The sequence below is a fragment of the Crinia signifera genome, chromosome 8, assembly GCF_055691185.1.
Source record: "Crinia signifera chromosome 8, ASM5569118v1, whole genome shotgun sequence".
In the NCBI taxonomy this organism is placed as follows: Eukaryota; Metazoa; Chordata; class Amphibia; order Anura; family Myobatrachidae; genus Crinia; species Crinia signifera.
The window spans coordinates 145,469,413-145,482,337 of record NC_139224.1 but is presented as its reverse complement, the minus strand read 5'-3'; the positions used below and the strand labels follow the sequence as shown (position 1 = coordinate 145,482,337).

At 44.6% G+C, this 12,925-nt stretch overlaps 1 long non-coding RNA gene across 1 annotated transcript in view; it reads left to right on the top strand.

The window, feature by feature from the left end:
• The window catches only part of LOC146027128 (uncharacterized), a 39,470-nt gene extending 27,033 nt beyond the window's left edge, over window positions 1-12,437 (top strand). Inside the window, exon 3 of the long non-coding RNA XR_014454690.1 lies at window positions 12,348-12,437. This is a non-coding gene — a long non-coding RNA (uncharacterized LOC146027128). The remainder of the gene's footprint in view (window positions 1-12,347) is intronic.
• The last annotated feature ends 488 nt before the right edge of the window (window positions 12,438-12,925 follow it).

Here is a 12,925-nt window from a genome sequence, read left to right as displayed (position 1 = left end):
TTCGTGAAGGGGACGAGTGGAAAACGGCTTTCAACACTCATACGGGCCATTATGAGTATCTTGTGATGCCGTTTGGGCTCTCTAATGCCCCCGCAGTTTTCCAGGACCTCATCAATGAGGTTCTTCGAGAATATCTTTGGGTCTTCACTGTCGTGTACCTTGATGACATTCTTATTTATTCCAAGAGTCTTCCAGAACATCGCGACCATGTCAAATTGGTCCTTCAGAAACTTTGCGAGAATGGCCTGTACGCCAAATTGGAAAAATGCAAATTTGAGGTGGATCAAATTGCATTTCTTGGGTACATCATTTCCCCGAAGGGGTTCTCCATGGACCCAAATAAAGTTCAGGCTGTTCTCTCATGGACTCGTCCTACTAGTCTAAAGGCTGTCCAGAGGTTCTTGGGCTTTGGGAATTATTATCGCCGGTTCATCTGCTCCTTTTCAGACATCGTAGCCCCTATTGTTGAACTAACAAAGAAGGGGGCCGACCCTCAGAATTGGTCCACACAAGCTATAGTGGCCTTTGATAGACTCAAGGAGGCCTTCTGTTCGGCACCCATCCTAAGACACCCAGACCCTAGGGTGCCCTTCCTGGTGGAAGTGGACGCGTCTGAAATCGGGGCTGGTGCCGTACTGTCACAAAAGGATTCTTCCGACCAAAAGATCCATCCGTGCGCATATCTTTCTCGCAAATTTTCTTCCGCAGAAAGAAATTATGACGACGGCAACCGTGAACTTCTGGCCATCAAATGGGCTCTCCAGGAATGGCACCACTGGTTGGAGGGGGCAAAACATGTGGTCACGGTTATCACTGACCATAAAAATTTAGCTTATATTTAGTCTGCCAAGCGTCTGAATCCCCAACAAGCCAGATGGGCTTTATTTTTTACAAGGTTTTACTTCATTATTACATTCAGACCGGGTCCAAAGAACGTTAAAGCGGATGCCTTGTCCCGTAGTTTTCAGCCGGTTCAAGAACCCAAGTCTTCAGAGATCTCTATTGTGCCAGCCTCCATCATTATGGCTGGTTTAACGCAAGACCTAGCCTCTCAGGTCTTGGCATTCCAGGTTCAAGCTCCTAAAGATACTCCGGAAGGACGTCTTTTTGTGCCTAAGACTCTCCAAATGTTGGTTCTTAAAGAATTCCACTCTTCCAAAATTTCTGGTCATCCCGGAGTGAAGAGGACACTGGAGTCGCTGTCCCGAGCGGTTTGGTGGCCCACTTTTCGTCCGGACACTTATCAGTTTGTCATGTCATGCGGGGTCTGTGCCCAAAACAAATTCTCCAGAAGACCACCTATTGGCCATCTCCATCCGTTGTCCATCCCTCACAAACCATGGTCTCACATCTCCATGGCTCGCCTGTTCATTCAACATATTTTTAAATTGCATGGGTTACCTGTTGATATCGTTTCAGATAGGGGGTCTCAGTTTGTAGCCAGATTTTGGAGATCCTTCTGTAAAAATTTGGACATCAATGTGAGTCTCTCTTCAGGGTATCACCCTCAATCTAATGGGCAGACCGAAAGAACCAATCAGTGCTTGGAACAATACTTAAGGTGCTTTGTCTCTAAATGCCAAAATGATTGGGCTGAGTTACTTCCAGTGGCAGAATTTTCTTATAACTCGTGTCACACGGCCTCTGGAAGATTCCCATGCATCCTAAATCCAATGCTTTTGACGTCCAGCCACAGGACACTTCCTCCTCGTCCCTGGTAACTCATTTAAGGAAGTCCTGGAAGAAGATTCATGTAGCCCTTGAACGGGCATCCCTTGGTTCTAAACGTTCTGTTGACGTACATAGAAGGCCTTGTCGATTCAGGGTGGGGCAAAGAGTGTGGTTATCCACTCGTAATATTAAGCTTCACCAGGCCACATCGAAGTTGGGTCCGAAGTTTATCGGACCTTTTTTAATCCTCAAGAAAGTCAACCCTGTGGCCTTCAAATTGTATTACCCAGATCTTTGAGGGTTAACAATGTGTTTTATTGCTCTCTCCTTAAGCCGGTGTTTTCCTCTACCCGTTTTAGAACCTCTCAGAACCGCAAACCCAAACCCATCCTTGTCCAAGGGCATAAAGAATTTGTGGTAGAAAATTTTTTAGATTCCAAGAGGGTTCGGGGACACCTTAAATTCCTGGTACACTGGAAAAATTACAGGGTAGAAGAAAGGTCTTGGGTTTCGGAAAAATTCCTGCATGCTCCCAAGTTAAAAGCCCTGTTCTTCAAGCAGTTTCCTGGGAAACCTGGGGCCAAGGGTTCGGTGACACCTCCTCAAGGGGGGTACTGTTAGGAGCCGCGAGAGAGGCCTCCCCCGCCGCCCGGCGGTCTCCCGGCAGCACGTCCCGGCTGTTGCTAGGCAACCGGGGCGCCGCTGCGTGGCGACGCCGGCGGGTGAGGACAGAGTTAGGAGCCGCACGAGCAGCTTCCGCCGCCCGGCGATCACCCGGCACTGCGTCCTGGCGGTTGCCAGGCAACCAGGATGCCGCTGCGTGATGACGCCGGCGGGCGGAGATGGGACAGGGAACAGGGTATCGCCGCTTCCTCCCCTGCCGCAGTGGTTGCCTAGGGGGACGCCAGGCGGCCGCGGGGAGGAAGGGGTTAATACTCAGCTGCATCCAAGCCTCATTTAGGGCTGCAGGTCAGGCATTGGCTGCCTGCATTATTTAAACTCCTGCTGGTCACTGGTCAGACGCCGGTTATAGTTCTGACCTTCACAGTCCAGATTGTTCCCGGTTCCTGAGGCTTGTCCTGCCTGTCATGCTCGGTTGCCTGTCCAGTGGGTTCATCCCAGCATTCAGCGATCCAGCCCTGATCCTGTGTCATCCTCCGCTCAGTAGTATTCCTGTTTTCCAGCAGATTCCTATCTCTCAGATAAGTTGGGGATTTTCTCCCATCTCTTCCTCACTTATCACGCTTGCTGTTTACCATCTCAGCTGTGTATAGGTTCATAGGTAGCTGGAATTGTCTACTGTTGCCATTTCATTGTTATATACCACCTATAGAGCATTGTTGCCATTTTATTGATATTTACCACCACAGAGCATTGTTGCCATTTGATGGCTGTTTCCGACACGGCTATTATAGGCGAAACCTAGCATTGCACGCGTCCGTCAACTGCTAGTCCGAGGCAACGGAGTTAGGTTAGGCGAGGACGCCCCAGAACCCTAACACTTATAAACTGTATGTCCTACTTGATCTACAGTGTTGTTATCCTCCCCTTCCCCATCCCTCCCCCCTCCCTTGCCTTTTCTTTTTTCTTCCCCATCTCCCCTCTTTATTCTGTATTCCTTATCATAATGTCTGTTTTGACATGTTTGAAAATTTCAATAAAAATGCAATCTTGAAAAAAATGTTTTGCTGCCACCGCCTGCTTCATCTCTTCCGTCACCTCCTCTCTTCTCTCAACCTCCACCGCCTGCTTTCTTTATCGCAGTCTCCTATCTATTCATCCACTATCTATTTATTTATTCACTCTATATCTCACTATACATACTATACATTTCTACTATATCTTTTCACTATAATTTCTTATAATTTATATGCTCAAATTTTATTGCTGCCACCGCCTGCTTCATATTTTTCATCACCTCTCTTCTCTCAACCTCCACCGCCTGCTTTCTTTATTGCATTCCCCTATCTATCTATTCATCCACTATATATTTATTTATTCACTCTATATATCACTATATATCTCACTCTACTATATCTTTGCACTATAATTTCTTATAACTTATATACTTAAAAATTTTTTTTGCTGCCACCGCCTGCTTCATCTTTTCCGTCACCTCCTCTCTTCTCTCAACCTCCACCACCTGCTTTCTTTATTGCATTGCCCTATCTATCTATTCATCCACTATATATTTATTTATTCACTCTATATCTCACTATATATCTCACTCTACTATATCTTTTCACTATAATTTCTTATAACTTATATGCTTAAAATGTTTTTTGCTGCCACCGCCTGCTTCATCTCTTCCGTCACCTCCTCTCTTCTCTCAACCTCCACCGCCTGCTTTCTTTATCGCATTCCCCTATCTATCTATTCATCCACTATCTATTTATTTATTCACTCTATATATCACTATATATCTCACTCTACTATATCTTTGCACTATAATTTCTTATAACTTATATACTTAAAAAAAAATTTTGCTGCCACCGCCTGCTTCATCTTTTCCGTCACCTCCTCTCTTCTCTCAACCTCCACCGCCTGCTTTCTTTATTGCATTCCCCTATCAATCTATTTATCCACTGTATATTTATTTATTCACTCTATATCTCACTCTACTATATATTTTCAATATCATTTCTTATAACTTATATGCTTAAAATATTTTTTTGCTGCCACCGCCTGCTTCATCTCTTCCGTCACCTCCTCTCTTCTCTCAACCTCCACCGCCTGCTTTCTTTATCACATTGCCCTATCTATCTATTCAATTTCTTATAACTTATATGCTTAAAATGTTTTTTGCTGCCACCGCCTGCTTCATCTCTTCCGTCACCTCCTCTCTTCTCTCAACCTCCACCGCCTGCTTTCTTTATCGCATTCCCCTATCTATCTATTCATCCACTATCTATTTATTTATTTATTCACTCTATATCTCACTATATATCTCACACTACTATATCTTTTCACTGTAATTTCTTATAACTTATATACTTTAAAAAAAAATTTGCTGCCACCGCCTGCTTCATCTTTTCCGTCACCTCCTCTCTTCTCTCAACCTCCACCGCCTGCTTTCTTTATTGCATTCCCCTATCAATCTATTAATCCACTGTATATTTATTTATTCACTCTATATCTCACTCTACTATATATTTTCACTATCATTTCTTATAACTTATAGGCTTAAAATGTTTTTTTGCTGCCACCGCCTGCTTCATCTCTTCCGTCACCTCCTCTCTTCTCTCAACCTCCACCGCCTGCTTTCTTTATCACATTGCCCTATCTATCTATTCATCCACTATCTATTTATTTATTCACTCTATATCTCACTATATATTTCACACTACTATATCTTTTCACTATAATTTCTTATACCTTATATACTTAAAAAATGTTTTTGCTGCCACCGCCTGCTTCATCTTTTCCGTCACCTCTCTTCTCTCAACCTCCACCGCCTGCTTTCTATATTGCATTCCACTATCAATCTATTTATCCACTGTATATTTATTTATTCACTCTAGGGGCGAAATGTAATAGGGTGCGTTTTTTTAGACTAAAAAAAAATCGCACCAAATCGCACCTTTAAAAATCGCATTTTTTGCCGCGAATTCGCATATGTAATGAGATGCGAATTAGCGGCAAAAAATGCGATTTGCCGCGATTTAGGTCGATTTTTAGTCATGAAAATGTGCGCATTTTCAGTCCTGAAAATGTGCGCATTTTCATATATGCGATTTTGGTTGTCAAAAAAAAAAAAAAAAAAACGGCGTGCGGTCCCCCCCCTAAGCATAACCAGCCCCGGGCTCAAAAAGCCGGTGCTGGTATCATAAAATCAAAGGAACAATCAAGTTGGGGTTCCCTGGATTTTATAAAACCAGCACCAGGCTCAAGGTCCGGCGCTGGTTCCCAAAATACGGGGGACAAAATGACTAGGGGTCCCCCGTATTTTAAGAACCAGCACCGGACACAACCAGCCAGCAGGGTAATGCCACAGCCGGGGGGAGACTTTTTATACAAGTCCCCCCGGCCAAAGCATTAACCCCCTGGCTGGTCAGCATGGGCAGGGGTCCTGGGGAAGTGGGGACCCCCCCAATGAAGGGGTCCCCCCCCTCCAGGACTTACCAGCCCATGCTGATAGTCCGGGGCTGTCCCCGATGCCCCTGGGCGGTGGGCATCGGGCTGATATTTGGTGTAAAAGAATAGATAAACTATTGTTTTTTACTGTGGCACTACAAGTGCCAGCAAGCCTCCCCAGCAAGCTGGGACTTGGAGAACCACAAGTCCCAGCCTGCTGGGCATTAAAGGGCCCGCTGGCACTTGTAGTTCCACAGTTAAAAAAATAGTGCACAAAACACACTGACACACATTTTAAATAAAACTTTAATACACACATTACACACATACTAATACTTACCTATCTTCTTCCCGTAGGTAGCCCTGGTCCTGATGTCCTCCGGTCCTGTGTCGGCGTTCCTCTTCATGTCGACGTCCTTCTTGAAGTCGACGTCCCTGTCGGCGATGGCGTCCGGTGTCCGGGTCCGACGAAATCCATGGAGGAAGCTGTGGAAGGAAACCATACTCACCTGTCCCAGCGCGACGTAGTCCAGGTAAGGGTCTTGGAAAAAAAACAAACCGACACCCGAATCCAAGCGGACACGACGGAGACGCACGTGTGTTTGTTTACATCGTGCGGCTCCGCCTCCCGAATGCCGCTATTGGCCGCCTTGCGGCCTAGCGGCTCCTGATTGGCCGCTAGGCCGCAAGGCGGCCAATAGCGGCATTCGGGAGGCGGAGCCGCACGATGTAAACACCGTTGCGTCTCCGTCGTGTCCGCTTGGATTCGGGTGTCGGTTTGTTTTTTTTCCAAGACCCTTACCTGGACTACGTCGCGCTGGGACAGGTGAGTATGGTTTCCTTCCACAGCTTCCTCCATGGATTTCGTCGGACCCGGACGCCATCGCCGACAGGGACGTCGACTTCAAGAAGGACGTCGACATGAAGAGGAACGCCGACACAGGACCGGAGGACATCAGGACCAGGGCTACCTACGGGAAGAAGATAGGTAAGTATTAGTATGTGTGTAATGTGTGTATTAAAGTTTTATTTAAAATGTGTGTCAGTGTGTTTTGTGCACTATTTTTTTAACTGTGGAACTACAAGTGCCAGCGGGCCCTTTAATGCCCAGCAGACTGGGACTTGTGGTTCTCCAAGTCCCAGCTTGCTGGGGAGGCTTGCTGGCACTTGTAGTGCCACAGTAAAAAACAATAGTTTATCTATTCTTTTACACCAAATATCAGCCCGATGCCCACCGCCCAGGGGCATCGGGGACAGCCCCGGACTATCAGCATGGGCTGGTAAGTCCTGGAGGGGGGGGACCCCTTCATTGGGGGGGTCCCCACTTCCCCAGGACCCCTGCCCATGCTGACCAGCCAGGGGGTTAATGCTTTGGCCGGGGGGACTTGTATAAAAAGTCTCCCCCCGGCTGTGGCATTACCCTGCTGGCTGGTTGTGTCCGGTGCTGGTTCTTAAAATACGGGGGACCCCTAGTCATTTTGTCCCCCGTATTTTGGGAACCAGCGCCGGACCTTGAGCCTGGTGCTGGTTTTATAAAATCCAGGGAACCCCAACTTGATTGTTCCTTTGATTTTATGATACCAGCACCGGCTTTTTGAGCCCGGGGCTGGTTATGCTTAGGGGGGGGACCGCACGCCGTTTTTTTTTCTTTTTTTTTGTTTTAACTATTTTTTTACAACAGAACCATGCACAGATCTCAATGATCTGTGCATGTTTCTGATAAAAGCGCCAGGCAGAACCTGGTCTATTTTTTTTGCGATTTTTAGTAAGCTTTACTAAAAATCGCAACCCATTAAATATGCGACTTCTATCCTTTTTAATGGGAAAACATCTGGATGCGATTTTTAGTCTAACTAAAAATCGCACCTTTAAAAAATGCGATTTTTCCCGCAAATCGCACCCTATAAAATATGCGATTTTCGGGAAATGCCCGAAAACGGCATATTTTGCGGGAAAAATCGCAAAAAAAAAAAAAACGCACCCTATTACATTTCGCCCTATATCTCACTCTACTATATATTTTCAATATCATTTCTTATAACTTATATGCTTAAAATGTTTTTTTGCTGCCACCGCCTGCTTCATCTCTTCCGTCACCTCCTCTCTTCTCTCAACCTCCACCGCCTGCTTTCTTTATCACATTGCCCTATCTATCTATTCATCCACTATCTATTTATTTATTCACTCTATATCTCACTATATATCTCACACTAATATATCTTTTCACTGTAATTTCTTATAACTTATATACTTTAAAAAAAAATTTGCTGCCACCGCCTGCTTCATCTTTTCCGTCACCTCCTCTCTTCTCTCAACCTCCACCGCCTGCTTTCTTTATTGCATTCCCCTATCAATCTATTTATCCACTGTATATTTATTTATTCACTCTATATCTCACTCTACTATATATTTTCACTATCATTTCTTATAACTTATAGGCTTAAAATGTTTTTTTGCTGCCACCGCCTGCTTCATCTCTTCCGTCACCTCCTCTCTTCTCTCAACCTCCACCGCCTGCTTTCTTTATCACATTGCCCTATCTATCTATTCATCCACTATCTATTTATTTATTCACTCTATATCTCACTATATATTTCACACTACTATATCTTTTCACTATAATTTCTTATAACTTATATACTTAAAAAATGTTTTTGCTGCCACCGCCTGCTTCATCTTTTCCGTCACCTCTCTTCTCTCAACCTCCACCGCCTGCTTTCTATATTGCATTCCACTATCAATCTATTTATCCACTGTATATTTATTTATTCACTCTATATCTCACTCTACTATATATTTTCAATATCATTTCTTATAACTTATATGCTTAAAATGTTTTTTTGCTGCCACCGCCTGCTTCATCTCTTCCGTCACCTCCTCTCTTCTCTCAACCTCCACCGCCTGCTTTCTTTATCACATTGCCCTATCTATCTATTCAATTTCTTATAACTTATATGCTTAAAATGTTTTTTTGCTGCCACCGCCTGCTTTATCTCTTCCGTCACCTCCTCTCTTCTCTTAACCTCCACCGCCTGCTTTCTTTATCGCATTCCCCTATCTATCTATTCATCCACTATCTATTTATTTATTTATTCACTCTATATCTCACTATATATCTCACACTACTATATCTTTTCACTGTAATTTCTTATAACTTATATACTTAAAAAAAAAATTTGCTGCCACCGCCTGCTTCATCTTTTCCGTCACCTCCTCTCTTCTCTCAACCTCCACCGCCTGCTTTCTTTATTGCATTCCCCTATCAATCTATTTATCCACTGTATATTTATTTATTCACTCTATGTCTCACTCTACTATATATTTTCACTATCATTTCTTATAACTTATAGGCTTAAAATGTTTTTTGGTACTTGTGAGTTATCCGGGCTGCCGATTTTTTCATCGCGCCCGAAATCGTGGACATCGCGTCGGTCGTGGCCGTTATAAGGAGCCGCGACGCGATGCCCACGATTTCCCATAGACAGTAATGTTAAAAGACACGATGGACCCGATTTCCGACACGATTTCCCATAGACAGTAATGTTAAAAGACGCGATGGACCCGATTTCCCATAGACAGCAATGTTAAAATAAAATTACAATGTGAAATTGGCCAATATGTTTTTAAAAAAAATGTTTCATGGCCCCCCACCACCGTTAACGCCACCCCGCTATTGACACCAACCCGAAGCGTGGCGAGCGCAGCGAGCCCGCGAGGGGCGGCGATACGCGTCCTCCGACCTTTTCATGCCCTACTATCCACTAGGGCGTGGAGTGAGAATAGAATAGTGTGGCGAGCGCAGCGAGCCACCGAGCCCGAAGCGTGGCGAGGGGACGCGGACACCTTCACAGGTATCCGCGTGCCCTTGCGGGCTTCACAGGTGTCCGCGTCCCCTCGCGGGGCTCGCTGCGCTCGCCACGCTTCGGGCTCGGTGGCTCGCTGCGCTCGCCACACTATTCTATTTTCACTCCACGCCCTAGTGGATAGTAGGGCATGAAAAGGTCGGAGGACGCGTACCGCCGCCCCTCGCGGGCTCGCTGCGCTCGCCACGCTTCGGGTTGGCGTCAATAGCGGGGTGGCGTTAACGGTGGTGGGGGGCCATGAAACATTTTTTTTAAACATATTGCCCAATTTCACATTGTAATTTTATTTTAACATTGCTGTCTATGGGAAATCGGGTCCATCGCGTCTTTTAACATTACTGTCTATGGGAAATCGGGTCCATCGTGTCTTTTAACATTACTGTCTATGGGAAATCGTGGGCATCGCGTCGCGGCCCCTTATAACGGCCACGACCGACGCGATGCCCCCGATATCGTGTCTTTTAACATTACTGTCTATGGGAAATCGGGGGCATCGCGTCGCAGCCCCTTATAACGGCCACGACCGACGCGATGCCCCCGATTTGGAGCTAAATCGTGGGCATCGCGTCGGTCGGGTGTCCTTAAGTTAACCAAACTTAAGGACAAAATTGGCAGCCCGGATAACTCACAAGTACCTGTTTTTTTGCTGCCACCGCCTGCTTCATCTCTTCCGTCACCTCCTCTCTTCTCTTAACCTCCACTGCCTGCTTTCTTTATCATATTGCCCTATCTATCTATTCATCCACTATCTATTTATTTATTCACTCTATATCTCACTATATATCTCACACTACTATATCTTTTCACTATAATTTCTTATAACTTATATACTTAAAAAAATTTTTTGCTGCCACCGCCTGCTTCATCTTTTCCGTCAACTCTCTTCTCTCAACCTCCACCGCCTGCTTTCTTTATTGCATTCCCCTATCAATCTATTTATCCACTGTATATTTATTTATCCACTCTATATCTCACTCTACTATATATTTTCACTATCATTTCTTATAACTTATATGCTTAAAATGTTTTTTTTTGCTGCCACCGCCTGCTTCATCTCTTCCGTCACCTCCTCTCTTCTCTCAACCTCCACCGCCTGCTTTCTTTATCACATTGCCCTATCTATCTATTCATCCACTATATATTTATTTATTCACTCTATATCTCACTATATATCTCACTCTACTATATCTTTTCACTATAATTTCTTATAATTTATATGCTTAAAATTGTTTTCAAATGTAAATTTCAACTTTTTTCTGCCACCGCCTGCTTCATCTCTTCCGTCACCTCCTCTCTTCTCTCTACTGCCACCGCCTGCATTTTTCATCCCATTCTGTCACCTCTTCTCTATTTACTGCCACCGCCTGCTTAATGCGTCACATTCCCCATCCTCTCCTCTCCTTTCTATGCTGCCACTGTCTATATTCTGCGTCTCATTCCCTGTCACCTCCTCTCTTTGCTGCCACCGCCTTCTTTCTTCATCCCATTCCTCTCCTTTCTTTGCCACCACCATATCTTACCTGTTGACATCCATCCTCTTACCTTCTGTATTTCAGCTGATGTTCTATATGATAACAAAAGTACATTGTACCTATTACACCATGTGCAATCTGGTCACATTTATAACAAGATACAATATAGCATAATATATATCTTTGTTTCCACGATGAAATCTATAGACACTTGGATAATTTACTAGAATGTAACATTACGGGACTGCAGAGCATAAGCTGCTTTGTGACGCTTCTGTTTGCACTAATGCGCTCATCTGTAGAGTAAGCACCTGGATCTGTGTGTGGACCAAACTTCTTCCGCAGTGCCTGCCGTGCTCCCCCCCCCCCCCCCCACACACACACACTGCACGCCGCGATCCCCGGTATGGCTGCGAATGGATGATATGCATAATAATCCGTTCGCAGTTGGGGAGAAATCACGCGATGGTCGGCACCCATCGAATGATTTCTCCAGCGCTCGTAGATCAGAGACACCTGTATGGAGGTACCATTGGAATGCCCAGCGTGTTAGTTGGGGTGGTGCTTACCCTTTCACTAGGCAGCGAGTGTACATTGCCTAGAGATCAGGTCTGAATCAGGCCCAGGGTGATCATAATGAATAGCAGGTAGGAAATAAATATGTGGTACACAAAAGTGGCAAGTTGCTCAAATGAACCTATTGGTCCATTGCAAGTGCTTGCAAGGGAGGGGCTATTTCAGGCAAGGGAGGAGCTAGTTCAGGTAAGGGAGGGGCTAGTTCAGGCAATGGAGGGGCTAAACAAGGAAAGAGAATCACAGAATTCCCCCACCCTACAGGATAGTAGTAATGCAGATAACTCCGTCTATTTCTCCTTCGCTCCATAGGGATATATGTACACTGAGTTCTCTGCATTACTACTATCATACATGTATTCCAATGCACTGATTAATCCTTTTGCTGTACATACCATCTATGTATATTACATGCCGCATACATAATGTAGTGTTGGAATAAATTCACCAGCAAATGTAGGGGCATTTTCTAGTGAGATCACTTAGAGAATGACCTGAAATCTCCCCGGGTGTACGCCCCTTTAGTGTACAACTTTCCATTCTGAACATGTATTATTGGTTATTATAATACTGCTATACCCAGATCTAGCTCCCTTTTACTTTCTTTATCATGCCCCCATTTAATGTTGAAGTCTTCAATCAAACATGGTTAAAAATAATAAGAAAATTGAAGATACAATGTACTTACATGCAGAACCTGGCATGGTCGCATCCAGCAGTGCCTCTGCCTCACTAGATGTACTTAGACCAGGTGGATTTGGGAAGCTTCTCCAGCTGGAGGTAATTGACGAGAAACCCGTAAAATTTGCCTGCTCCGCCGCTGTAATTGGTGGGTAATTGGCCTCTTCTGCCTCCATTAGTTCTAGATGGTTATTACTGGAGGCAGAGGGTGGAAAGAATGCCTACAGAAATAAGAAGTAACGGTGTATATCAGTGATTATTACATCTACAATAGGACTGTGTAAGACAGACAGAGGCATTTAGCAAACTTCTTTATATAAAGGTTATTTATAGTAGTTTCCATTATAGACCCTAAAAAAATGCCTATATATAAAGCTAAAGGCAGTGGCATAAGTGTTGCATAAATGTATAAAGGTGTCGCTCAAAACATATATATATACTGTATATATATAACCACAGCATTACAGTAGATGTGAGGTCGCTATGGTGCAATTACAGGTGTTCATCTACTCTGTGCTATCAAGAGACATCTATATACTCTAGAAGTGCAGAGAGGAAAATGACATTCCAGAAGCTCACTATGGAAAGTGT